The sequence below is a fragment of the Ictalurus punctatus genome, chromosome 14, assembly GCF_001660625.3.
Source record: "Ictalurus punctatus breed USDA103 chromosome 14, Coco_2.0, whole genome shotgun sequence".
NCBI classification, from domain to species: domain Eukaryota; kingdom Metazoa; phylum Chordata; class Actinopteri; order Siluriformes; family Ictaluridae; genus Ictalurus; species Ictalurus punctatus.
Genome location: NC_030429.2, coordinates 2,602,081 through 2,630,000, shown reverse-complemented (window position 1 = coordinate 2,630,000; position 27,920 = coordinate 2,602,081). Strand labels below are relative to the sequence as shown.

Below are 27,920 nucleotides of genomic sequence, written 5' to 3'. Positions count from 1 at the left end.
CTAGAGGTAGCATATATAAAGTAAAAAGCAGTGGGCCTAAAAGAGAACCCTGTGGAACTCCAAAGGTAACCTTGGTATGCATGGAGAAGTCTTCATTTACATCTACGAATTGATAACGATCGGTCTAATAAGACCTGAGCCAGGTTCCCTTAATGCCAACAACATTTTCTAATCTATCAAGGAGACTAGTATGATCCATAGTATTCTCCTTGATAGATTAGAAAATGTTGTTGGCATCAAATGTTGTTTTGATGAGGATTTAGACCTCATCATAGCACAGACACAGCGTTAGTTAAAGTAGTAAACGACCTACTACTTGCTTGCTTGTGTTACTTGACCTTAGTCAAGTGACTAAGGTCAAGTAACACAAGCAAGCAAGTAGTAGTAACTGCTTGTGTACAACCTTTTCTAAGATCTTGGAGATGAAGGGGAGATTTGATATAGGTCTATAGCTGGACAGTTGAGAGGGGTCAAGGTCACGTTTTTTTAAATCAGGGGTTTAATAACTGCTAATTTAAACGTTTTAGGTACATAGCCAGTGCTAAGGGAAGAATTGATTATAATTAAAAGCGGTTTAATTACTCCAGGACAAATCTGTTTAAAGAAACATGTAGGTACATGTTACATACAAGGATCTAGTATGCAAGCTGATGAATTTGCTGAATAGATTAATGAATCTAGTTCAGTCTCTCTAAGAAGAGTAAAATATTCTAAACATTGATCTGATATTGCTATATTATCATCTACAGGGTTAGTTATTATACTGTCTGGTTTTAATTTCACATGTAATATTTTCACATCTAATATTTTCAATCTTACCAATGAAAAATTTCATGAAATCTTCACTGCTATATAATGTTTCTCTCTGTAGTGGTTTTATTCCTAGTTAATTTTACTACTGTGTTGAATAGAAATCTAGAATTGTTTTTTTCTCCTATGAAGGTGGAGAGAGAGACATTTCTAGCATCACTAAGAGATTTTCTAAAGTTCAGTAGGCTCTCCTTCCATGCTGTTTGAAATATTACCAATTTGGTTTGACGCCATTTACGTTCTAATTGTTGTCTGTTTTAAGGTACACGTTTGATCGCTATACCAGGGTGCTAGTTTTTTCTCTCTAACTAATTTTCTTTTAAGTGGAGCCACTCTATCTAGCGTGTAGCAGAGCGTTGAGTCTAAGCATTAAGTCACCTGATCGAGTTCTATCGGATCAGACGGTGATCCAAATCTATTTAATGTCTCTGCAAGGTTATTTATGAAGCTCGGTGCAATAGCCGATGTGAAAGTTCTTGAACTAACCTGATGGTATGTTCGACAGTTGTTCCCTTTATGATGCCGCAAATCTCATGGTTTTTAAACCTTGTGGTGTCTGAGCAGGACTGTATTCATTTGAACAGAGTTGTATTTAAATCTTTGGTCTATCTAACCTTTTCCTCCTTTTGTTTGTTTATCTAACGTGTTTAAAAATGGACATTGAAATAATGTCTCCAGATACATGTACAGCTGTTATGTGCAATGTAAATTTGTATATGGAAAGGTGTTTTTTTTTTTTTTTTAACATGTCAAGTGAAGATATGTTCTTTAAAAATGAGATGATGATAAGCTACTGTTAAGTAGTTCAGAAGATCCGTGTATTGTCCTTGATATGTGAAAATGATACAATTTATAGTAATAACGCTGATGAGCTGTGTCTGTGTACACTAGCCCAAACCTACCTGTGTTGCGCTGGATGGAGCTTGACTGCCCTCGTGTGCCCAACCTCGGGAACGGCAGTTTCCCAACAGCGGTATTCTATCATAAGTGTACATTTGTAGTTAGGCCCGAGTGGGATGAGAAATATAACATGGTTCATATTACTGTGTCCCCTTTTTAACCCGTTCATGATCATTATTGTTTCCATTACAAAGATAAAGGTAATGTTCTTCCCTATTATTGTTATGTTATTATGATAGAAATCAAGGTGTGAACTTTAACATTATACCATGATGTATGATTATGTTTTAAATGTGTTGTGGTGCTGTCTACATACCGTCTGTCTGGCCAGCGTGCACACACGTATAGTGAGATCCGAGCAGCGTTCCGAGTTCTAGAACTATCCTGATGGTATGATTGATGATTTCCCCCTTTATGACGCCGTGAGTTTTCAAAAGTTGTGGTGTCTGAGCTGGCCTCTGTATTCATTTGAACCGAGCTGTATTGAATCATTGGTGAATCTAACCTTTTCATTTGGTTTGTTTCTTCGTTTGTGAACCTAGCGTGTTTAAGAATGGACATTGTCACAAAGCAGCTGTACAGATATCTGGATATATAATTCCAATGTAAAAGAAAAGGGAAAAAAACCTTTCCATGTCAAGTGATGAGGGTATGTTCTTTAAAAATGAGAATGATTTGTATGCAATTCAGAAGAGACTCATGCAGAGGATTGTGGCCTACTGAAATGCTGGCAGTGTGGCCACAAATCGAAAGAATGCACCAACACCGCCTCCTGCACTGTGTGCAGAGCTGGGTCACACTTTTTTTTTCCTGCCCAAGATCATACGCTAACCGTTTTAAGAGAAACATTAGTCAAACATCATCAGTTTTGCCAGGCCAATCCCAAAAAAGAAATAAAGATGAAGAGCAGGATATTGAAAAAACTGAAGGATCAACCATCATCAACAACAAAGATAAGCTAGACACTGTGGAATCCACTGTAAATTCAAAACAGGATCATGGGAAATAAGTAAACTCTTTGTCCGACAGTGAAGACAGTGTTTCGGGAATATCAGACAAAGAGGACAACCCTTCTGATGAAGCATCTGGGAGTAACTTCAGCGAGGATTCCCTAACTCCTGCTGGAAGACCCATCACCCATACAAGCGAGGAATAGCCAGGGTGGAAAGAATGGAGAAGTAATGTGTCATATGTATGCCTGCTTTAAAATATTATGTCGTTTTCAGATTTAACTGTTGCTCCATGCAATGTTGGAGGTATACAGGCAAAAATTAATAGAGTTAAAAAGTCGAAATACCACCTACTGTAATCGAGACCGAGATGGAGAGCTCCTCTTGCAGTCTAGCTGGTTGCATGTGGAAACATTCATTCATCAGCTTACCAAACCGGAAAGAGTTTGCAGCTTTGTTCTAACAGTGAACATGCTCTGATTGTCTTTTTAGAGCTATTTAATACCAACGAAGACAGTTGGAAAGACTTTTGTCCCCCATCAATATGGACATCAAGACGATTGTCATCACATTTTGGACCGGCCGAATTATGGATGAAGATGTTGAACTTTATATTAAACATTACTGAGACATTTTAAAACCTGTCGAAAAACCAGTAGATCAATTTGGTCTTTGGTACGGAGTCCATCGGTATCAAGTTAAATTAAAAAAAAAATGTAAATGGCCAATATGTTAACATTCCAAAGAGAATCTCTCTCGGCCCGTATAATAGGTAGAATATTTATCGAAGACTAGTCGCTAGATGTTTTATTTGCCAGTCTGAAGATCACTTTTTATTTTTTAAACCACACCGTGGTATCGTTACCGACTACTGGATTTTTGGTATTGTGACATCCCTATTCTCTAGACCTATCTAAATTATTATCACAGGTGTTTAATGAAGGTTTACATTGGATTGGAAAAACCTCAAAAAAAATGTTTAGGTTTATATTCCTGAAACCCAACATTTAAAAGTTCTAGGACTCATAAATAAAGAATGAAGGATGTGTCGATCATAATTGGACCCAAAAAGAAGAAACAATCAAAGAGGATATAGATAAATGGAAATTGCATAATTTGAGCTATAAATATAATGAAATCTTTTATTTTATCTCAAATAATGTTCTCAAGTGGGTTAAAAAGTTCAATAAACTTTAATTTAATACTTTTAGATGAAATACAATGGAAGAAGTTATGAAACGGGAACCCATATAAAAGTAGGGAATTAGGAGGATTGGGAGCTATTGACTTGTCTATTAAAACCAAAATATCAGCATGCAAGATTATCGCAAGTGGAATAGACAGACAAGTTAAATGGATCGGAAACATCACCAATTGGAAACATAAAAAAGGTCGCATTAGGGCTCAGGTGCCGCACTACAAATTAATGTATGCAGATTTTATTACTAAATTTAAAAACTTAAATATTGATTGGGTAAATAACTAACAAAATATTTATCTGTTAATCATTGATAAAATGTATGGTAAACCACTAGAATTTAGGAATTTGGGAAAAAGATCAAAATGTAAAAGGTTTTAAAAAAAAAAAAAAAAAAAAAAAAAAAACTTAAAGTCTGAAGATCACCATGCAAAAAATTGTGACCTTACTAAATTCTGGCAATGTGGCCAATTGGGACATAAAAGGAATGTACAAACATCTCTTTGGGCACTTTATGTGGAGCCTCGGGACATCATTTCTTTTCGTGCCTGAACTCCTACACTAATCGGTTTAATTCAAGTATTCGCGAGAATCCTTCGGATCTACCAAATCAAGACATTAACGTCACCGAGCAGGAAGCAGAAACAGAAAAAGATCCAAAGTAAAGAAATTGTTACGTTCGTCATTGAGGAGAGAACCAAGAATACGGAGTTTGCATTACACCCGGAACAAGACGACGGGGGAAAAAGTGGATAATTCCAGTGACGAGGAGAGCAGCTCCACAGACAGCGACACGGAGACAACTGACGAAGATACTGGCTCCGAAGGAGCTTCAAGATATACATTCAGCGAGGACTCCCTTGCAACGCATGAGAAGATGAACACTTTTACTCAAGCAACAACAGAAAATCAGGGAGGACTTAAAAAAATAGAAAAAGTCGAGACACTTTTACCCTTATTACAACTCCCTTTTCGGAACCGACGGAAACTAGGCCTACTTTTCCGATTGAACAGGATTTAAAGCGTCTGAGATTTTAACAGAGGTGTTATCACACATCATAAAAGACAATCTTAGCATCCGTTAATTTTAATTGTAGGAGAAAACTGGTTAATTTTGAGCTTTTTTCCGCTATTATCGTCTTCCTGGTTTAAAATCTCGTCATGTGCCTGTGACGTGGTACTGTACTATAGTACATTGATGAGGCATAGGTGTCATAGTTATTCATGAGCCAGTATGTTCCTATCCTATGGAAGATGCTGTCTTAATTAGTCATGATAGCACGTGGTGCTTTCCTACAGCTGTAGTAGATGAGAGAAGCGCTCTAATGAGAAGGAGGTGTTTGTTCCAGTGGTGCAAGAGTTCAAGTGTGTTTTCTTGGGAGAGCTATGAGAATTGAACAGTGGACTTCGGACTTGCTCATGAAAGCAGCTTGCGTCAACACAATGATGTGGTACTCGGTCCCGAGGACTTTTCCATCCCTTCAAATGAGGTACATGTGTAATTTTTAACCAACAGTTTTACTTACTTTTTGAGCTAATAAAACCGCTTAAAGCTCCGCGGGCCATCACGTGCAAAACTATACAACGAGAGTCCGGGTTGAAGGGAAGAGCCTTCACCTTTTATTGGTGAAAAGCTCGAGCCTGTTAGCTAGCTACCATTCCGACACTTCTCTCATCAACGCTGCCTCCAGTTGTGTTTTATGTTTTCCTCCATAGTCTCGCCAGGGGCTAATGGTTCAAATAGATAGGGCAGAGGACCTGCGCTGCTATCTATTGTGTCCCCATTTAGAACTGGGGACTCGGGAGGAGAGAAGTCCTCTGCCTTATCTGCAAACTTTTTGTCACTAAAAACACATCTTTATTGCGAGTGTTCTGAAGGCTTGCCTGTCTTTGACCTATTCCTCTAAGGATGATATACCGGCTTGGTCGTCTATGACAAATAACTGTAAGGCCGATATAGCGGCTTTACAGTATAAACGTTATCCCCGTAAGGCTGGTATACTGGCATTACTCTGCTATGATTCCTTACTTATTTAATTATTATTTTTTTGACCCGGCAGGTTGATGACGTCATGATGTCATTACGCTGAAGATGATCCAAGCGTGAATGTTGTTGTTCAAATAATGCTGTAATAGTAGAAGTTAACTAAAAATTCCAAAGCGAAAAGCTAATCGTGTTCCAGCTAAAGTTACACAGTGAACACAGGTACATCTAAAACAGTGAAAAAAAAGAAAATGTACACAGTTACACAGAGCAAGGACTCTAGATAGTGACAGCAGTGAAAGTTCAGGCGATGTTGAAACCGAAACTGATAGTGACGCAAACTCTCATGATTCATTTGATTTGGCGCTAAATTGCATTTATTCAAAAGGCATTGACCACGCTGATGCTCGTATGGTACTTCTAAATGAGTATAAGGATTTTAGCAAGAATTTTTCGTAATTTCTCTAGTTATGAATTGTGCTCTAAGTGGAGTAAAAACACTGAACTGCTTCATTTTCAAAGTAATATTACACAAATACATTATTATAAGTTGTTTCAAGGCCTAAAAATGTTAAAATTAAAATGTTGATTTTGGGGCCCAATTTTGGCCCGGGAACTCAGGGTTGGCGTGCTGTTTCTATGGGGAATATAGGGTTGTGGGACATAATACTGTGGGAACTAAGGGGTAAGAGGGTTAAAGAAGAGAGGACAGGATTTAACATCACCAGATTTGGGCAGTACCGTCATCAGTACAACGAACTGAGGTAAGAAGAAATTGAAAACCTGACTTATGTGGACATATGACTTTAATGTTTTAACATCTCATGGTTCCCTCTATGTTAACTGTTGCTACTTGTAATGTTCAGTCAATATCCAATAGATACAAAAAAAACTAAATATATTAAGTCAAGAATGTTTAGATATTTCATGTATCCAAGAAACTAGACTAATTCGTATGAGGATGTTCATAGTACAAAAATATGGTCTAAAGGTTCGTCTGTGTTCTCAATCGGAGAAAGCAAAGCCGACGGAATAGCGATTTTATTTTTTCATAATAAAATTAAATTCATTAGAATTTGTGAAGTAATCCCAGGAAGATTAGCCTTTGCAGACATTTATTATTGTGACAGAAAGATTAGAATAATGTCAATACAGCACAAGATATGGTTAGGAAAATTCTGCTATGTAACAGAAGAGCAAGATAGAATAGCGACTAAACCATGTCAAATTAGGAGGGAGGGTACTTTCCTAAAATCCATGATGATTGAACACCAATTTAATAATGTGTTTATGACTTTATTCCTAAAAGAATGGATTTTACAAGATGAGATTCTATCTGTAAAACCAGAATTGACAGGTTATGTAAATAATAACTTTGAAGTGAAGCACTACACAACAAAATTGTTGGTTGATTCTGATCACCTAACTGTTATTTGTGGGGTTAGTTTTAAAGGTGAAGATGTGAATTATTGTAAATTAAACACAGATCCTGAAATGTTCTACTATGATATCAGAATTAAAAGAAGAAATAAACAGAATTAAAACTTTGGACATATTTACTAATCATCATTGTGAGGTATGGGAAGTTTTAAAAAGTCAAGTTAAGAAATGTTTTAAATAGAAAAGTTATCTTTTTAATAAAAAAAAAACCCCTGAAAAATACAAAACGATAATGCTGCAATACACACAAAGCTCAAAAGCCCAAGGAGACAAGAATGTTTAAGGTAAATTAAAAAAAAAATAATAATAAAAATAAAAAAGGTAACAAAGTTTTATTAAATATACAGGTTATTAATATGGAAGAGTCTTTAAATCAGACTAAAGTAATTAATTTGTTTAATAAAAGAAAAGAACGCATTCTCATCGAGGCAATAAAAGCAGAAGATGGGGTTATAATCCAAAAACTTGAAGAAATAAGGAAAACTGTTCACAACCTTTGTCTAAATATGTATAAACCAATAGAAATTGACGATGGTCTCTTGAGAACGTTCTTAAATTATGAATATGATATGGACACGATCCCTACTAAAATAGGTGACAATTCAAGAGAATGAAGTGATATCTTCAATTAAACAACTAAATCTAAAAACATCAGCAAGAAAGGTGGCCTCTCGTTTGAATTTTATCATACATGTTCTCTAGTAGGGATGTCACGAGAACCGATACTTCGGTACCAACATTTTTAAAAGGTGACGGTACTTGTTTTTCTGCAGTAGCATAGGTACATAATGAATGTACGAGGTTGCAATTCTTCCGGAACTGAAGGGGGCAGTAAATACGCATAAGTGTTTTAGTCGGTCCACAAGAAGAAAAACGTCAACAAGCACACAGGAAAAACTACAGAAGTTTAGCTCCGCCCCGACTCATTGAGAGGAAAGGAAAGGTAGAATCGGGTGCCGGTGTGCGGCCGATGCTATCGTTCATTTCAAACAAAGTGAGGAAACACCTGGACTTTGGCAAAGCCCCTGAAAGACTATATTATTATGTTTGTTTGAGGCATTGTGGTCATGAAACCAGCTAACGTTACGCTCCACGTAATGTTAGCAATAGCCAGTTATTTGTTAACAACACTAACACACTGCAGTGTTATAAACTACAGTGAGGGAAGAAAGTATTTGATCCCCTGCTGATTTTGTACGTTTGCCCACTGACAAAGAAATGATCAGTCTATAATTTTAATGGTAGATTTATTTGTACAGTGAGAGACAGAATAACAACAAAAAAATCCAGAAAAACGCATGTCAAAAATTTTATAAATTGATTTGCATTATAATGAGGGAAATAAGTATTTGACCTTCTCTCAATCAGAAAGATTTCTGGCTCCCAGGTGTCTTTTATACAGGTAACAAGCTGAAATTAGGAGCACACTCTTAAAGGGAGTGCTCCTAATCTCAGCTTGTTACCTGTATAAAAGACACCTGTCCACAGAAGCAATCAATCTATCAGATTCCAAACTCTCCAGCATGGCCAAGACCAAAGAGCTCTCCAAGGATGTCAGGGACAAGATTGTAGACCTACACAAGTCTGGAATGGGCTACAAGACCATTGCCAAGCAGCTTGGTGAGAAGGTGACAACAGTTGGTGTGATTATTCGCAAATGGAAGAAACACAAAAGAACTGTCAATCTCCCTCGGCCTGGGGCTCCATGCAAGATCTCACCTCGTGGAGTTGCAATGATCATGAGAACAGTGAGGAATCAGCCCAGAACTACACGGGAGGATCTTGCCAATGATCTCAAGGCAGCTGGGACCATAGTCACCAAGAAAACAATTGGTAACACACTACGCCGTGAAGGACTGAAATCCTGCAGCGCCCACAAGGTCCCCCTGCTCAAGAAAGCACATATACATGCCCGTCTGAAGTTTGCCAATGAACATCTGAATGATTCAGAGGACAACTGGGTGAAAGTGTTGAGGTCAGATGAGACCAAAATGGAGCTCTTTGGCATCAACTCAACTCGCCGTGTTTGGAGGAGGAGGAATTCTGCCTATGACCCCAAGAACACCATCCCCACCATCAAACATGGAGGTGGAAACATTATGCTTTGGGGGTGTTTTTCTGCTAAGGGGACAGGACAACTTCACCGCATCAAAGGGACGATGGACGGGGCCATGTACTGTCAAATCTTGGGTGAGAACCTCCTTCATTGAAAATGGGTCGTGGATGGGTATTCCAGCATGACCCAAAACACACGGCCAAGGCAACAAAGGAGTGGCTCAAGAAGAAGCACATTAAGGTTCTGGAGTGGTCTACCCAGTCTCCAGACCTTAATCCCATAGAAAATCTGTGGAGGAAGCTGAAGGTTCAAGTTGCCAAACGTCAGCCTCGAAACCTTAATGATTTGGAGAAGATCTGCAAAGAGGAGTGGGACAAATCCCTCCTGAGATGTGTGCAAACCTGGTGGCCAACTACGAGAAACGTCTGACCTCTGTGATTGCCAACAAGGGTTTTGCCACCAAGTACTAAGTCATGTTTTGCAGGGGGGTCAAATACTTATTTCCCACATTAAAATGCAAATCAATTTATAACATTTTTGACATGCGTTTTTCTGGATTTTCTTGTTGTTATTCTGTCACTCACTGTTCAAATACAACTACCATTAAAATTATAGACTGATCATTTCTTTGTCAGTGGGCAAACGTACAAAATCAGCAGAGGATCAAATACTTCTTTCCCTCACTGTACCTCCTAATGGACGCCATGCATCTCCATTCAGCCCGGGTCCTGTCAGATAAATGTAGCCTAATGTCACTAATAATTATTCACATGTTCATGCTTTTAATAAATCTTTTCATCCTTTTTATCACCATATCAGTGAATTTAAACTAATGCTTACATTCAGAGTATAAGAGGTGTGTGTGTGCGCAGAGTGCACCTTAGCACTCGTTATTAGTCATTGTCAGACAGTGTTTGATAACTAAAATACCCCCCCCCCTCCTCTCGCTAGTATCAGCCAGAGAAGGATGTCCTCCAGGAGTTTTTAATTTTATCTTAAATTTTTATTTTTTAAACCACACCGTGGTATCGTTACCGACTACTGGATTTTTAGTATTGTGACATCCCTATTCTCTAGACCCTATTCTCTAGATCTAAATTATCACAGGTGTTTAATGAACTTTGACATTGGATTGGAAAAACCTCAAAAAAAAAAAAATGTTTAGGTTTATATTCCTGAAACCCAACATTTCAATTTTTATTCAATTCAATTTTATTTGTATAGCGCTTTTTACAATAGACATTGTCTCAAAGCAGCTTTACAGAAATATCAACACGGTATACAGATATTAAAGGTGTGAATTTATCCCAACTGAGCAAGCCACTGAGTGGCGACGGTGGCAAGGAAAAACTCCCTAAGATGTTTTAAGAGGAAGAAACCTTGAGAGGAACCCGACTCAGAAGGAACCCATCCTCATCTGGGTAACAACAGATATTGTGAAAAAGTTCATTATGGATTTATATGAAGTCTGTATGGTGTTAAGAGCAGCCGTAGTCCCAGCAGTCTGGAATTAAAGAAGATTTGAGCTCCATCCAGAGGCTGAAAGGATCAGGATCTCTAGTATCTCCATAAATTCGTGTGGGGCTCGGCGAAAGGAGAGAGGGAGAAAGTAGAACAGAATCTAGTCAGGGTAGGCTTGAGTAAACAAATACGTTTTAAGCTTAGAATTAAACACTGAGACTGTGTCTGAGTCCCGAACACTAATAGGAAGACTGTTCCATAACTGTGGGGCCCTATAAGAGAAAGCTCTTCCCCCTGCTGTAGCCTTCACTATTCGAGGTACCGTCAGATAGCCTGCATCTTTTGATCTAAGTAGGCGTGGCGGATCATATAAAACCAAAAGGTCGCTTAGATATTGTGGCGCGAGACCATTTAGTGCTTTATAGGTTAATAAGAGTATTTTATAATTAATGCGAGATTTTACTGGGAGCCAATGCAGTGTGGATAATATCGGTGTGATATGGTCGTATCTTCTAGTTCTAGTTAGGACTCTAGCAGCTGCATTCTGGACTAATTGGAGCTTATTTATATTCCTACTGGAACATCCAGACAGTATGGCATTACAGTAATCTAATCTAGAGGTGACGAATGCATGAACTAGTATTTCCGCATCATGTAGTGACAATATGTTTCTTATTTTAGAAATATTTCTGAGATGAAAGAAGGCTATCCTAGTAATATTATCTACATGAGCATCAAATGATAGGCTGGAGTCAATAATCACTCCAAGGTCTTTAACTGCTGCACATGATGAAACAGAAAGACCATCCAGAGTAACCATGTGATCAGAAAGGATACTTCTAGCTACACGTGGGCCTAATAAAAGTATTTCTGTTTTATCAGAATTAAGCAGAAGGAAGTTAATTAACATCCAATGTCTAATGTCCTTTACACAATCCTCAACTTTACTAAGCTTATGTCTGTCCTCTGGCTTCGCTGAAACATACAACTGTGTATCATCAGCATAACAGTGGAAGCTAATTCCATGTTTACGAATAATTTGACCTAGGGGTAGCATATATAAAGTAAAGAGCAGTGGGCCTAAAACAGAACCCTGTGGAACTCCAAAAGTAACCTCAGTACGCATGGAGAATTCACCATTTACATCTACGAACTGATAACGATCGGTCAGATAAGACCTGAGCCAGGAGAGGACTGTTCCCTTAATACCAACAACATTTTCTAATCTATCAAGGAGAATAGTGTGATCTATAGTATCAAAAGCTGCAGTAAGGTCGAGTAACACAAGCAGCGAGACACAACCCTGATCGTAAGTCAGTAGAAGGTCATTTACTACTTTAACTAACGCTGTCTCTGTGCTATGATGAGGTCTAAATCCTGACTGATACATTTCATGAATGTTATTCCTATCCAAGTACGAGCATAACTGCTTTGCTACAACCTTTTCTAAAATCTTAGAGATGAAGGGGAGATTTGATATTGGTCTATAGCTGGACAATTGAGACGGGTCAAGATCAGGTTTTTTAATCAAGGGTTTAATAACTGCTAATTTAAGTGATTTAGGTACATAGCCACTGCTTAGGGAAGAATTGATTATATTTAGAAGTGGCTCAATTACTACTGGACCAATCTGTTTAAACAAACATGTAGGTACGGGATCTAGTATGCAAGTTGATGAATTTGCTGAAGAGATTAATGTAGCTAATTCGGTCTCTCTAAGCGGAGCAAAACACTCTAAACATTGATCTGATATTGCTACACTGTCATGTAATGGGTTTGTTACAGTACTGTCCGGTTTTAATTTAATGGCCTGTATTTCACGTCTAATATTTTCAACCTTATCATTGAAAAATTTCATGAAATCTTCACTGCTATGTAATGATTGAGTGTTTCTCTCTGTAGTGGTTTTATTCCTAGTTAATTTTGCTACTGTGTTGAAAAGGAATCTAGAATTGTTTTTGTTGTCTCCTATTAAGGTGGAGAAATAGATTTTTCTAGCATCGCCAAGAGATTTCCTATATTTCAGTAGGCTCTCCTTCCATGCTATTTGAAATATCACCACTTTGGTTTGACGCCATTTACGTTCTAATTGCCGAGTTGTCTGTTTTAAGGTTCGCGTTTGATCGTTATACCAGGGTGCTAATTTTTTTTCTCTAATTATTTTCCTTTTGAGTGGAGCCACTCTATCTAGCGTGTAGCGGAGTGTTGACTCCAAGCTTTCAGTCGCCTGATCGAGTTCTGTGTGATCTGACGGTGATCCAAATCTAATTGATGTTTCTGCGAGGTTATTTATGAAGCTTGGTGCAGTAGCTGAAGTGTAGGTACGTTTTACACGGTAGCGAGACGAGGTGGAAATATTATGATCAATACGTATTATGAACGAGATAAGATAATGGTCTGAGACAACTTCAGACTGCGGAAAAATGATAATATTTTCTATACTTAGTCCGCATGTTAGTATGAGGTCAAGAGTGTGACCACCATTATGAGTAGGCCCGATTACATTCTGATTAATCCCTACTGCATCTAAGATGGACACAACCGCTATTCTTAGAGGGTCTTTCAGGTTATCAAAATGAATATTAAAGTCTCCGACGATTAATGCTTTATCTACAGACACAACCAGGTTTGAGACAAAGTCTGCAAATTCACTAAGAAATTCAGTATATGGCCCTGGGGGTCTGTAAATAATAATTAGAGGAATTGACTTATTTTTTGTGGCTACATAACTTATACTGGTATAAAGAATTTCAAAAGAATTAAATTTATGCTTAGGTTTTTGTGTGACGACTAGATTTTGACTATGGATGAGTCCAACACCTCCTCCTCTACCAGCTGAACGAGGCTGATGTACATAACTGTATCCAGGAGGACTGGCTTCATTTAATGCTATGTACTCATTTGGTTTAATCCAAGTTCCCGTTAAACACATTAAATTACATTCCTGATCAGTAATGATGTCGTTAACAATAAGAGCCTTAGACGCAAGAGATCTAATGTTTAATAGTCCTAGCCTCAGATCAAAAGTGTTGGCTGTGCATTCAATATGATTTAATTTTATGTTAATTAGGTTACGAAGATAGACTTTCCAAGATTTTCTATATATTTGAATAGCTCGGGGAACAGACACAGTCTCTATAGTATGTATTACCTTTTCCGAATTTTTAGTTGAACATTGATTATACTGAATGTTATTATTGGAAGATGTACTTACGGTAGGCAGTCACTTGGAGTGTAGCGCCTTGGAAATGTTGTCTGAAAGCAGTTCCGCTCCAAGGCTGCTGGGGTGCAGGCCATCAGGACGAAACAACCTAGGACGCTCCCAGAACAGATTCCAGTTATTGACAAACACCAGATTCTGCTCATTACACCAAGAGACTAACCAATCATTTAATGCTAGAAGTCTACTGAACTTTTCTGCTCCACGTCTGTATGTGGGAAGAGGTCCAGAGACGATGATCTTCGCGGTAGGTGATCTGCCTCGTACCGTCTCGATCAGGCTGGAGAAGTCCCTCTTCAGCACCTCCGTCTGCCGCAGCCTGGTGTCGTTCGTCCCCGCGTGCAGCACAACCGCTCCAATGCGCTCGTCTTTCTTCAGGATCCCGGATACCTGCGCAGCGATTTAAAAGTTCATTTAAAAGTTCTAGTACTCTACATAAAGAATGAAGGATGTGTCAATCATAATTGGACCCAAAAAGAAGAAACAATCAAAGAGGATATAGATAAATGGAAATTGCATAATTTGAGCTATAAATATAATGAAATCTTTTATTTTATCTCAAATAATGTTCTCAAGTGGGTTAAAAAGTTCAATAAACTTTAATTTAATACTTTTAGATGAAATACAATGGAAGAAGATGAAACGGGAACCCATATAAAAGTAGGGAATTAGGAGGATTGGGTGCTATTGACCAAAATATCAGCATGCAAGATTATCGCAAGTGGAATAGACAGACAAGTTAAATGGATCGGAAACATCACCAATTGGAAACATAAAGGTCGCGTTAGGGCTCAGGTGCCGCACTACAAATTAATGTATGCAGATTTTATTACTAAATTTAAAAACTTAAATATTGATTGGGTAAATAAGTAACAAAATATTTACCTGTTAATCATTGATAAAATGTATGGTAAACCACTAGAATTTAGGAATTTGGGAAAAAGATCAAAATATAAAAGGTTTTTTTTTTTTTAAAAAAAAAACAAAGTAAAATAATATCTGAAAACATTACACACATCTAGGGTAGTAGCTGTTAGAAGACTCACTGTAAGGGTTGTAGTCAAGTGGAGCTGCTTTGTTAAAACAACTGTATGCCCTATGCCAGGATGCGAACAATTGAACTTCTAGATTGCTACCGCTCAAAAGAGATGTGAGAAAAAATGAAAAATGATAGGTTTAATAGAAATTAACATTGAGTATTTTAAAGAAAACTGTCCAAAAGTGAGCATGACTTTTTATTGGTACATCATGTGTTTGATTAAATCAAAACTATGGAAAACACGATGTAGAATGACTATTGACCAACAATTTGTATCAAGTGATGTGGTTTTTAAAAGTATTCGAACAGAACTGAAATCTAGCAAATTTCTGTTCAAAGACCAAAAGGACTATTATTTTATAGTTGGACTTTTCATAAACTAATTTGAGTGTATGAATTTGTACCCAGAAAGGGCCTATTAAGCACATATTAGTGTTCCTTACAGCTGAGGAGAAACTACTGCGGTGTGCGAAAACACTTAATACCCTCTTTTGCGAGTGAGACTACCACTACTAACTTTTCTCAAAAGATTTTAACAAACAAACAAAACAAAATAGCTTAACGAGGTGATCACTATTGCCGCAGGGGGTCACCCCAGGGGGCCTCTCTGCAGTTGGCCTAACGGTCTGAGGTTCGAGTAAATCTTTTATGTGGTCAATGGATAACAACTACCGACGTTTACTCTTTTATTGCCCTGCCTAATAAGAAATAATAATATGAAGTATGCTTTAACCATGAACAAGCGCTCTTGAGGTTTACTCAGATTTTTAATAGTAACACAGGAAGTGTGTTCTGGAAAAATTGGGAGATGACTACATCGGCTCCTCAGAACATAAAGAACACTGTAATTAACTTTTGGACTGTAAGAATCGTGGATTCGGACGTAGAAAAGTACCTTATAAGATTCTGTGTACTAAACCCCGTTTACAAACCATTAGATCAGTTTGGTATATGGTACGGAGTCAGGCGCTATAAAATTAAACTCAAGAAAAACCTGGATGGAACTTTAATTCAGATACCAAACTCAGATAACAATCTCTATGGGACCATATAATGGAACCATCACATATCCTGGCCAAATACAGCGATGCTTTATATGTAACAGATCTGAACATCAGGCCAAGGATTGTGAAAAAATGAAATGCGGTAGTTTCGACCACAAAGGCAAAAACTGCAGAAATACTGAAGATTGTAGCTTATGTAACGAACCAGGACATATATACTTTAATGCCTTAATTCATAAAGTTACAAAGTAAAAATGGTGAGAAAGCACAAAAATATCGCGTGTATTGAAACAAAGCGCACATGCTACGGAAACAATATGCCTAATGCCTAATAGAAGAGAGTATGAAATATGTTTTAACAAAGAACAGGCACATGAAAGGTTTTCTCAAAATTTTCAATAATAATACAGGAAGTGAATTCTGGAGATGTTGGGAGATGACTACATCAGCTCGCCAAGATCTAAAGAGCATTGTTGTTAAGTTTTGGACTGGGAGAATCGCTGACTCAGATGTAGAACGATACCTCTTAAGGTTTGGTGAGATACTGAACCCTGTTGACAAGCTGCTGGACCAGTTCGGGATATGGCATGGAGTCAGGAGATATAAAATAAAACTCAAGAAAAACCATGACGGAAGTATATTCCAGATACCAAATTCCATTTCCATGGGACCATACAATGGAACGATTACATACCCCGGCCAAACAAAGCGATGTTTTATATGTAACGATTCCGACCAACAAGCAAAGGAATGCGACAAACGAAACGCTGGAAATGCGGAAGCTTTGGTCACAAAGGAAAGAGTTGTAGAAATACACAAGTATGTAATTTATGTAATGAAACACGGCATATATATTTTCAATGCCCAAATTCTTATAGCTATGAATTAAGAATGCCGAAAAATCAAAAAGACATTGACCAGAATGCAACACAAAGCGCACATGACACAGAAACCAAAACAAACGATAAAGAGGATAACAACTGGGAAGAAAATCAACTACACACAAGTGAGGAAGACTCGACATCTGGGAGTGACTCAAGCAGCACCGATACCAGCGACAGCGAGGACTCTGAGAGCGGCGCTGAATCTCTGACCCCAGAGGGGAGACGGAAAACACCGGAAGTACCTGCTGGAAAGCAGCGGAGCATCTCCGCCCAGTCTTTCAATTGTGGAGATACGGCAAGCATCGGAGTTTCCTGCGCTATCAGCTGTAGAAGTCGGCAAGACTCGGATCAGCTCAACCCCTGAAGGAGGTCTACAAGCCCCGGAGGAGCCTACATGCTCAGAGGGAGAGACCGGAGCGACCCAGATCATTTCTACACCTGCAGGAAGTCTACAGGGCCGAGAGGAGTCATCGCATCCAGCTGGTGAAAGTGGAACAACTCAGACAATCGCCGACAACACAGGTGACACTGCGGACACTCCCATGCTGACGAAAGGTAAAAACACTTTAGAAAATACGTATAACCGCCAAAGGCGTAAGAGGAATTCTCCTGGAAATATTGACAATGCAAAAAAGGTTAAAGAATGATGTATATTACCTTCTTTATTTTCTTAACACATACAATGTCTTTGATTTTAACTTCAATAAATCTGCGAGGGATTAAATCGGAAAAAATAGAGAAAAGAAAATGCCTATTTTACTAAAAAAGAAATGTGATATAATATGTGCACAGAAATTAAGGTTGAATGATGTGGAAAATATGGACTAATGGACATACAATAATATCTATCGAGAAGATCCTGCTCTAAATTTTTATGGATTTTTCAGATTTAAGTGTTGCCACATGTAATGTTAGAGGGATTCAGGCAAAAATTAATAGAGTGAAAAAGTTAAATATATTGAGTGGAGAACATGTTGATATTTTATGTATACAAGAGACCAGATTAAGCAGTTATGCAGACGTACAGGACACTCAAAGTTTATAGATCAAAATTCCTTCAATCTTTTCAATAGGCGAAAGTAAAGCAGAGGGTATTGCGACTTTATAACAATAAATTTAAAATAATTAAGAGCCGTGAAATAATACCAGGTCGATTAATGTTTATAGATGTGTTTTATTGTACAAAAAAAATTAGAGTAATAAATGTATACACAGCACAGGATACTGTTGGTAAAATTCCTTTTTAAAAAACTTAAAATGCTCCGGTGTGTCGGTTTCTATACCACTGTATGCGGTGATTTTAATACAATCACAGATGATGATAAAATTTCTTCCAAAATTTGTCAAATTAGGAGAGAAGGTGGTGTCCTTAAATCTATAATGAATGATCAGCATTTCACCAACATATTTAGGACATCATATGCAGGGAAAGTGGACTTTACAAGGTTTGATAAAACATGTAAAACTAGAATCGACAGGATATATATTAATTTTGAGGAAATTTTTTTTACAATAAAACTCTTGGTTGAGTCGGACCACTTAACGGTTATATGTGGATTTAAAAATGAAGAAAGAAGTTGTTATTGGAAATTAAACAAATTTTGAATAGTCCTTTATTGACTATTAATAATTTATTAATAGGATTAAAACTTTAGATATCTTCACTACCAATTTTTGTGATTTGTGGGAAGTTTTTAAGATCCAGAATAAAAAATTTCTTAAATACAAATGTCTATGTTTTAATAAAGAAAATAAATGGGAAGTACAATACAATTATGACACAATATATAAACCTAAAACTGAAAAATACAAGAGATGAAAGTGAGGAAAACAACAAACGATTTGAAAAAAGAGATTGAAATTTTTAATGATGAGTTTTTACTGAACATTCAAGTCCGAGCAGGAATAATTTCCGATGAACTTCTAAATCAAACAAAAGCAATTTCACTATTTAATAAGAGGAAAGAAAGCAAATATATCGAAGCCATTAAAACAGATAATGGAACTATAGTGAAAAATCCTAAAGAAGTCAGAGAAACTATTTGGATCCTTTGTTCAAACGTGTAACTCAATTGAAATAGATGATAAACTTTTAAAAACCTTTTTGAATGTAAAAAATAGTGTCAACCCGCCTTCCAAGAGCTTAGGTGAAGAAGTAAAAGAAGCTGAGGTTGTTGATGCCATTAAACAATTACATTTTAAAAAGTCTCCAGGGAAAGATGGGCTCCGGTCTTATTTTTATCATGCATGCGCCATAGATTTGGCAAAATTATTAACACAAGCCTTCAATGATGGAATCGCTAGAGGTTACATGCATGAATCGTTCTATGAAGGCGTTTTATCCTTGTTGTATAAAAAGGGTGAAATGTGTGATATCCACAACTGGAGACATCTCACCCTAATGAATGTCGATTATAACATTTTTGCAAAGATCATTATGAATAGGACGAGTGACTATTTGGACGTAATAATAACTAAGCAACAAACGTGAAATAAAGGGAAAATTTATGTGGGAGAACTTGAACACCTTAAGAGAACTAGTTTTTGATAAAAATGGTGACAGTTTTTACATTGTGGCTTTGGACCAAAGAAAAGCATTTGACTATATTTCAAGAGACTATGTTGGGAGATTTTAAAACTATCAAGTCCATGAAAATTTCATAGACATGATTAAAATGTCTATGTTAAATCGACAGTTGAAATAAATGTTAACGGTTCTTTGACTGAACCATTTGAAGTTACGCGGGGTGTAAAGCAAGGGTGCCCTCTGAGTGCAGCCCTATATATTTTATCTATAAACCCACTTATACAAAAAAACCCAAGATGATCATAGACTTAAGGGCCTTAAATTAGGAATGAACAGAGTCGTGATCTCCACTTATGCTGATGACATAACTTTATTTGTGAAATCTAAACAAGAACTAGACATTATCTTTGAATATTTTAACAAGTACGAGCAAGTCTCTGGAGCCTTCCTAAACAAAGCTAAAACAGAATGTGTTTGGATTGGAAATGAAAACAAATTTCCCATAGATGTCCCAGAAGTTCAGCAGTTAAAGGTTTTCTGTATGTGTGTGTGTATATATATAAGAAGGTTGTGTTGACCATAACTGGTCAAAAAAAAAGAAGAAATAATACAAGATGAAATTCATAAATGGAAATCGTGCAATCTAATTTATAAAACTAGAATAAATATTATAAAAACTTTTCTATTTTCGAAAATGCTGTTTTTATCATGTATCTTACCTCCAACAGATGTATGGGTAAAAAGACTTCATAAAATATGTTGTAATTTCATATGGGATACGACTCGTGAGGTTACAAAATGCGAGCTCCTTTTTAAGAGAAGGGAACTGGGAGGCCTTGGGGCTGTCGATATATCCCTAAAAACTAAAATAGCAGTGTGAAAAATCATCACGAGTGGTATTGCCAGGCAAACCGAATGGATAGGGAACATCTCCAACTGGAAATCCAAAAAAGGACTATCGAGAAAAGGTATACCGTATTATAAGCTGATGTTTTCCGACTTCACTAACAAATTTAAAGATCTAAACATCGATTGGGTGGAAGACTCGAGCAAAGAAATATATCTTTTAATTGTTGATTGAATTTATGGGAACCCTCTGGCTTTCAGAAATTTGGAGGAAGACCAAAACAAAGAATGTCTCAAAAATTTACAGAATAAAATCCTATCTGAACATCTGAGAGATACAACTTGATTAGTCGCTGTAAGAAGGCTCCCAGTAAGAGCGGTTGTTAAATGGAGCTGTTTCATAAAATCCAGTAAATACCCGATGCCTAACTGTAATGAAGAGGAAACACTCGAACATTTCCTTTTAGAGTGTTATCGCTCTAAAGAAACATGGGATAAATTAAAAATCATTGGTCTTAATATAGAAATAAATATGAACTCTATTTTCTATGGCATTTTTAAAGAAAATTACAGCAAGACACAGCATGACTTCATTTGGTTCATAATATGTTTGACTAAATCTAAACTCTGGAAAACAAGAGCCAGAATGACTATAAATCAAACGTTTATATCCAGTGATGTTTTCAAAGACCTTCAAAAAGAACTAAGAAAACTAAAAAGTAACACATCCTGGTTTGAAGACTCTTCAGTGTGGGACACTATTTGGGTGTAGTTGTACCTTGACTATGTAAGTATTTTATCGGAATATGACTTTTGTTAGATTGTAAATTTTGCAAAAAATTTGATTGTAAATTCATTTTTTTTAAAAACAAACAAACAAACAAACAAACAAACAAACATATAGATAATAAATAAGAGTGGACCTAGAATTGAACCTTGGGGAACTCCCTGAGACATGTTAACAGTGCGAGATCTGAATTTACGAATAGAAATGAAATGTTGTCTATTTGTGAGATATGATGTAAACCAGGCCAAAGCTGTATCACAAATGCCTATTCGAGACCGAAGACGGGAGAGCAGAGATCAACAATATCAAAAGCGGCAGTCAGGTCCAGTAGTACAAGAATGCTAATAGAACCAGAGTCTGCTGAAAGAAGAATTTAGCCAAATCTATGGCACATACATGATAAAAATCAGATGGGAGACCATAAAACATTGTCGACCCGCCTTCCAAGAGCTTAGGTGATAAAATTAAAGAAGCTGAGGTTGTTGATGCCATTAAATAATTTACATTTTAAAAAGTCTCCAGGGAAAGATGGTCCCCAGTCTGATTTTTATCATGCATGTGCCATAGATTTGGCTAAATTATTAACACGAGCCTTTAATGATGGGATTGCTAGACCTTACATGTACGACTCGTTCTATGAAGGCGTTTTATCCTTATTATATAAAAAGGGTGAAATGTATGATAACAACTGGAGACATCTCACCCTAATGAATGTTGATTTCAAGATTTTTGCAAAGATCATTATGAACAGAACAAGTGATTATTTGGATGTAAACAACAAACATGTGCAATAAAGGGAAGATTGATGTGGGATAATGTAAACATTTTAAGGGAATTAGTTTTTGATAAAAAATGGTGATTAGTTTCTATATTGTGGTTTTGGACCAGAAAAAACCTTTGACTACATTTCAACTGATTTTTTGTGGGAAGTTTTAAAAATCCATCACTTCCCTGACAATTTCATGAACACAATGAAATGTCTTTATATTAAGTCGACAGTTCCAGTAAATGTTAATGGTTCTTCGGCTGAACCACTTGAAGTTAGGAGGGGTGTAACGCCCTTTGAGTGCAGCCCTATACGTTTTATCTGTAAACCAATTAATACAGAAAATCCAAAATGATCCTGGACTTAAAGGTCTCAAATTAGGAAAGAACAGTTGTGATCTCTGCCTACGCTGACGACATAACTGTATTTGTGAAATCTAGGGAAAAAGTAGAGATTATTTTTTAACAATTTAACATGTGCAAGCAGGTTTCTGGAGCGTCTATAAATAAAGCTAAAACAGAATGTGTCTCGATTGGAAATGTAAAGAACAAATTAGTACAGCAGTTAAAGAATTTAGGAATATTTTATATATCATAATTGGTTAAAAAGAAAGAAATAATACAAGATGAAATTGGTAAACGGAAATCATGTAATCCAAGTTATAATATCAGAATCAATATCATTAAAGCTTTTACATTGTCAAATGTAAATGATGTTCATCATTGTTCCCATCATGTATCTTACCCCCAATAGATGTGTGGTGAAAAAAAATAATAAAACAGGTCATTTTATATGGGACACAACTAGAGATGTTACAAAACACGAGCTACTGTTCAAAAGAAGAGAAAACTAGGAGGTCTTGGAGCCATTGACATATCCTTAAAAACTAAAATAGCAGCGTGCAAAATCACTGCAAGCGGCATCACCGTACAGACTGAACGGCTAGGAAACAGTTCTAACTGGAAATCTGAAAAAGGATCAAGAAAATGTATACCTTATTATAAGTTAATGTTTTCTGATTTCACAAATCAATATAAAGATGTGTGGAAAATTCAAGTAAAAAAATATATATCTTAATTACTCAAGTTTATGGCAACTCTGTGGCTTTTAGAAAGCTAGAGAAAGATCAAAATGCAGAATGGTGTAAAATTTTACAGAATAAAATTCTCCGACTCCTGAAGGGAGAGAGCACGCACCAGACGAGTCTACACTTCCAGCAGGCGCAAACAGAGCGACTAGGAGAGGCGCTGCTGATGCAGACCCAGCGAGCTCTGGAGGAATCTACGCTTCCCGCTGGAATGAGCGACTTGGAGCGGCGGTATTAACGCAGATGAAACCACTCTAATCCTTGCAGACACTAAAGATGATGACCACATGAAAAATATTAAAAACGAATGACATCTCACTACAATTACAGGTAGGACTAGACACAGCATGTAGGAAATATCCAGAAAGTCATTAAACTTTTAAATAGCCGTAAAGATAAGTATATTTAAAGGTATTAAAGATCATTTAGGCAAGATTATAGAGAATGAGAAAGATAAAGAGATTTAATCTTGGGGGGAAAAAATGCCAAAATGCATCATCAAATATAAGTATAGATGAGGAACAAATAACCAGTTTTTTAGAAACTTGCCCGACACTAAACGACCCGAATATGAAATTAGTAGGTAACCCAATTAGCATTGATGAAATACTAACTGCAGTATCACAAATGAATGATGGGAAAAGCCCAGGACCCGACGGGCTACCTGTTGAATTCTATAAATTTTGTATCAATGAAATAGCAGGTCATCCAATTTCTTTATATAATGAAAGCATATGATCAGGTACATTAAATACATCTTTATCATTGTATTATCATTTTCATCATTGATAATACAATACGTATCATTACCATGACAGATGATTATATTCACATTGAAGTTTATGGAATAGTATCATTTGCTATGGAAGCTAGAATACTAGTAAATGATGTAATAGGATCTGGGTCATCTTCAGAAAAGGCATTAAACGTCTCATAGCATAGAGACTGAGGTTTCCTTTTTTAAAAAAGCCATCTTTGTACATTAGACCCATCTCCAATTCCTTCAAGAGCTAGAATAAGCAGGAAATGGTCACTTCAATAGAGGTCATGCCACACTTTCCACAAGAGATCCAGTAACAGCTCAGGCTGAAAGTCAAGTCGATTGCTAAGTAAGTACCATGTCCTCAGTGTAGATAGGTTGGAGATACATTATTTAGGAGGCATATGGCGTGGTTGTCAATGAACTCCTCAATTCTCTTGCCTCTGGTGTTACTCTGCTTACCATCCCACAGCGTACTGTGGCTATTAAAATCCCCCATAAGTATGAAGGGTAGGGGGAGATGCTGGACAAGGCCGTCCAAGTCTTGGTTAGGGTCATGTCTGGTGGAATGTATATTGAGCACACTGTTCTAGCTCTCCGGAGTGTTTGATGCACTGATGTCGCTTGTCCAAACTGATCTGACATTATTCCGTATTAAAATAGCTGCGCTACCAGAGGCATGGCAGTTGTTTGCACCAAAAGAATTTAGAACTATACAAAAAACAAAGAAGTGTCAGTTGCCAACTGGGATTCGTGCAGACCCAATGCAAGAAGAATAAAAGTTGAGCTAGCTGTTGCAATCCCGCAAAGTTAGCTCTAAAGCCACGACAGTTCCACTGGATGATAGTATAGTTCATAATTAAGTGTACTGGTACACTCCCACTTGTTCTGCCATTTGGAGAACGGCTTCTGCGGATATGACCGCTCTCATTCAACATCTTTAATCGGTTTGACTTTTATGCTCTCATCTTGATGCAACACTTGGATGGCTCCTGACAGTTTCCTTTATCATGACCCTCCTCACCACAATTACAACACATACTCTTATTCTTACAGTTCTCTGAGCCATGTCCATATTTTTGACAGTTAAAGGATCTCAATGGGTTGGGAATAAATAGGTCCACAGGAACACTCATATATCCAATAGTGATTCTTTCTAGTGGGTGAGGTTTTTTGACAGTAATAATGTACGTGCCAGTTTTAATATGTCTTTTCTTTTGATTGTTATTCTCTTCACATGCATCACTCCTTGAGTTTTGAGTGCTAGAGCAATCTCATCTTCTGCATCATCTCATTCTTTGGAGTGAATCACTCCTTTGCAGGAATTACGAGTGGGATGTGGAAGGCCCTTCATTTCAAAACCAGCCAATGAATTTGCAAGAAGATACGTTCCAGTCTGTATGGCCCAGCAGTGGATACGGCCCAGTGGATTCTCCACAGACTTTTTATTTTTTAGAACATTCCACAAGAATCTGTCCAGATCTCAGTTTTTCCACATCTTTCACTGCACCAACTATTCCTGTAAAGCCATATGAATGGCCAAAGGAGTTCTTTTTGTGATGGGCGTATCCGATGACATACATACTAAATAATTATGCATTTTGGCCAATCTTCAGTACTTAGCATTGGAGCATATTGATTCTCAGAGGTAAAGTCTGTGTCCAAATTTAAAAGCCACTTCTTGGATTTATGTTTGGTAGCCATGTTTAAAGTGTTTCCCTTCATCATCTCTACTCCTCACACACACCTCGGGGTCCAACAAGGGGATGCACAGAGCCGTGGATATCCAGCAGATTATGGACCAGGGATATAGGGATGGTATACTCTAGCAAAAAAAAGCATAAAGTTCTCAGTCCACTCGACTGACCCTTAGCCAAAGCCTTCTCAGAGTACCTGAATGATACTTATTATATCTTATAGTATTCTCGGGGCAAGTCTTGACCAGCCAATTGACTGGAATGGGCCTTTCTAAACTCCCGTCTAGATGAAGTAGCAGCTATAGCACTGTGTTGAAAAGGCGTAAGCCGCAGAAAACCACATTTCTCAGGGACCAGGCTCTCTTCCTCCATCGACATGGGTCACAACTCACGGCAAATGAGTTGCCCTGCACACAGCAGGGATTTCTAAGTGCCTGTTATACAAACGGATTCCTGTAACCCTAGGATGGGAGGCTCAAGGGTTATTCTCTCTTGCCTAAGGAGACGACCCTGGCACTACGGAGGGAAGGAGTGTGCCACTGTTCCTTTCACAAGCTGCCACCTAAAAAGTGGGTCTTGTGCCGTACCCGGAGACTTATGAGACAAGAGATTTAATAACAAATACAAGAACAATATTAGATAATCTAAATTATCTTGTACAAATTGCCACTTACAAATCAGGAAGTAACAAAAAGAGAACTTCTGTATAAGACAAAAGAAAACAGTGAACTAAGAGCAATCGAAATGGGAATAAAACTAAAAAACTGCTGCATAGACAAGGGCATGAGGAGCAATCTGGACAGATAAAGAAACGGGGGGGGGGGGGGGGGGGGGGGGGAACAAGAGCAAGACAACATGTCAATTACTATAAACTCATATACAGTGACTTCACAGCCAAATATACACAACTAAATATTGACTGGTTAAACTCCTCTAACAAAGGCTATCTACAATAAAATAGTCAACTATCCAGATATGACCCAGTCTCTGCCCAGTAGATGTGGATATGGCCCAGTGGATGTTTGTGTATATGACATAAGGAATGTTTGAAGTTCGATATAGTGCAACAGAGCAAATAGCATGGGACTGTAAAAATGCGGTTAAAGAAGCTTTTTATGAGCTATACAAAGCAAACAAAAGACAAGCATTCGTGAAGGCATCAATGTTTGTTTGTTTGTTTTTCCACTTCCCACATCAAACATCCAAAAGTGGGAAATGAAGTCATTACATTTTGCACATTGCCATTTACAAGGCACCACAAACGCAGCACCTCTGTAAAGCCAAATTACACAGCACCCCTCACTGGAGAAAAGCACTATATGTAGTGCCCTTAAACAAGACTGCAAAAATACTAACAAGCACTATATGTAGAAGGGATGTCACGAGGACTTCGGTACCAACATTTTTTAAATTTGACGGTACTTGTTTTTCTGCAGTAGCGTACCGTTTGTAATGAAGTTACCGAGGTTGCAATTCTTCCAGAACTGAAGTGGCAATATGCACAAGTGTTTTAGTCGGTCCACAAGTGGTAAAGAAGAAGACCAACAAGCACACGGGAAAAACTACAGAAGTTTAGCTCCACCCCAACTTGTTGAGATGAAAAGAGAGGAAAGCTAGAATTGGGTGCCGGTGTGCAGCCGATGCGATCGTTCATTTCAAACAGAGTGAGGAAACACCTGGACTTTGGCAAAGCACCTGAAAGACTATATTATGTTTGTTTGAGGCAACTGCATTGTGGCCGTGAAACCAGCTAATGTTATGCTCCAAGTAATGTTAGTGATACAGTTATTTGTTAACGACACTAACACATTGCAGTGTTATATACTTCCTCCTAATGTTCCACCATGCATCTCCATTCAGCTCGGGTCCTGTCAGATAAATGTAGCCTCATGTCACTAATAATTATTCAGATGTTCATGCTTTTAATAAATTATTTTTATCCTGCCACCATATCAATTAATTTAAACTAATGCTTGCTTTCAGAGTATAAGGTGTGTGTGTGTGTGTGTGTGTGTGTGTGTGTGTGTGTGTTTAGGAGTGCACTTTAGCACTTGTTATTAGCACTCTTTTATTAGTCCTTGTCAGATAGTGTTTGATAACTAAAATATCCCCCTCTCCCTCTCTGCCAGTATTAGCCAGAGGAAGATGTGCTGCAGGAGTTTTTAATTTAATTTTTTAAAGCACACCTTGGTATCGACTTTGGTGTCAAGCATTGTGTACTTTCGGTGGTATCGGTACCAACTACTAGATTTCTCGTATCAGGACATCCTTAATACGTAGTGCCCTTAAACAGGGCAGCAAAATACTAACAAACACTGTATGTAATGCCCTTAAACAGGTCAGTAAAATACTAACACTTTATGAAGGACAGCTGAGATGCATTTGGGATTCCACCACACAGCTTCAGCTAAACTTACCTCAGGGTTTAAAACAGGAAGGAGTTTTACATCTTCACAGTAACACGCTTTTATTTCTAAAGTGTAACCACAATTAGAAATACTTGA

The 27,920-nt window shown here is 37.5% G+C and overlaps 1 protein-coding gene and 1 long non-coding RNA gene across 2 annotated transcripts in view; both read right to left on the bottom strand.

The window, feature by feature from the left end:
* LOC128634911 (uncharacterized) overlaps positions 1-4,064 on the bottom strand; it is a 5,720-nt gene extending 1,656 nt beyond the window's left edge. Inside the window, exon 1 of the long non-coding RNA XR_008397823.1 lies at positions 1,713-4,064. This is a non-coding gene — a long non-coding RNA (uncharacterized LOC128634911). The remainder of the gene's footprint in view (positions 1-1,712) is intronic.
* Positions 1-27,920, bottom strand: part of LOC108275263 (poly(ADP-ribose) glycohydrolase) — an 89,506-nt gene that overhangs the window by 37,364 nt on the left and 24,222 nt on the right. The gene's annotated exons all lie outside the window — the stretch shown is intronic.